The following is a 1,739-nucleotide window of genomic DNA, read 5'->3' as shown; positions in this document are numbered from 1 at the left end:
CAGCATGGAATTTCATCTCTCAGTAAAACAGATATGCGATTGGACGCTGTGTTTATGATCTGTCACCATGTACAGCAGATCTTCCATGGCAAGCACTGACTATTTGGATTTGTGCGATTAAATGTTTGTACAGGGGCATTAGGTCAGGGATCACAGTAACCAGGGAACAGCTGGGTGCTACAGTGTGACAACATGCTTTTGTTTCCAGATTCCCAAGTAGTCAACAGTTGTGTGCATAGACCAGAGACAGTCTATGGCAGAGCCATCCATGATGGGTCTGTGATCACAGACTTCCATCTAGTGGCAAGAAGACCAAAGTGCAAAATACTTGATTTTAAAATACAACCACCAGACTTATTTTTACAAAGTCTAATTATACGATATGATGCTGTAATTAAGTATCGTATAAAGATTTATACAGTTGTGAATATCCTCTGACCTCTCCTTCTAGGTTAATAGATTCATCTAAAGGCCCTTTAATACTATATAGAGCTATTTAATAGTATGTTACTGCCCTTGTTTTGTCTAAGGAATTATGTCAAAAATTATGTCACATATATTAAAATAGTTTTCAACAGAGCAAATAACAAAATCCTGCACTTTGTGCTAATTTTTACCGCGCTAGGAAAAAAAGAACAAAGAAAGCAAAATGAATAGACACAAACTAAAATACAGTTCTCTTAAAAGTAAATACTACCCAGAGAGTGAGCTGATTTGGTGGACGTCTGTGTAGGGTGCTTCTTGTTACATTGTTATATGTTACTTTAAACTAGTACCTAAAAGACTATTATAGAATGATAGTGTTGCACATCCTGACCAGATCACTACAGATTATAGAAATCCATTAACATATATCTACGGCAACAGATTTAGGAAGATTTATGTGTTTCTCTTTCACCATTTTTTTAAAATCACAGCACTTACTTTGATTACTGTCAGACACATTTATGTACCGTTGCAAACATGCAGCTTCTACTCTGTTCAGTTCTGTTAAAGAGTTAGGTATTGTGGCGGTCTATCTGAAAATGATGGTGTGGCATCGTAACATTTCCCGGATGTGACAATGTGATGAGATTGGATTGGACATAAATAGCACATCACTTTAGGAATGTGCACGTCTATACATTTATAACTTCTCACTTTTAGGGTGAGGGTCACAAGTAGGGTTTCATTTGTCAGCGGTACATGTTATGAAAAAACACATGAAAAGCAAAAATGCTTGGCGATAATGCACGAAATGACTTCACTTCAGACTGTGCCAAACAACCCAGCTACACGTGATCATTTCTAAAGGGCAACACAGACACATGATCAAAGACACACAAAATAAGCAAAGAATAACAAACATAATTAAACACATTTAAATTTGTGGAAAAGATATATAAAGAGAATTTTTAGCAAACTGTGTAGAATCACAAGCATGAAGTTTAAAAAGTTTTCTTCCAAAAATGTTGAACTGACTTAAAATAAAATAAAATAAAATTAAGACACAAGACTACATTACCCATTTGTATGACACCATCTCTGGACGTATGACGTATCAGATTTGCTGCTTTAATGGTCCACTAATCTGTGTTGGTTTTTGGGTTTGTGTGTCTGTGTGCAGCATGTTTTGGGGCATTTAAACTAAAATATGTGTCGGCTTGTCTCTGCGTGGCCCAAAGCTAACAATTAGTGTATGTGATGTGCAATAAGCCTTAAATATCTAATGATTTTCTTTCAATTTTATATGTAGAATA

Source organism: Pelmatolapia mariae, linkage group LG17 (genome assembly GCF_036321145.2).
Source record: "Pelmatolapia mariae isolate MD_Pm_ZW linkage group LG17, Pm_UMD_F_2, whole genome shotgun sequence".
In the NCBI taxonomy this organism is placed as follows: Eukaryota; Metazoa; Chordata; class Actinopteri; order Cichliformes; family Cichlidae; genus Pelmatolapia; species Pelmatolapia mariae.
The sequence above is the reverse complement of the archived record's forward strand: the minus strand, read 5'-3'. Positions refer to the sequence as shown.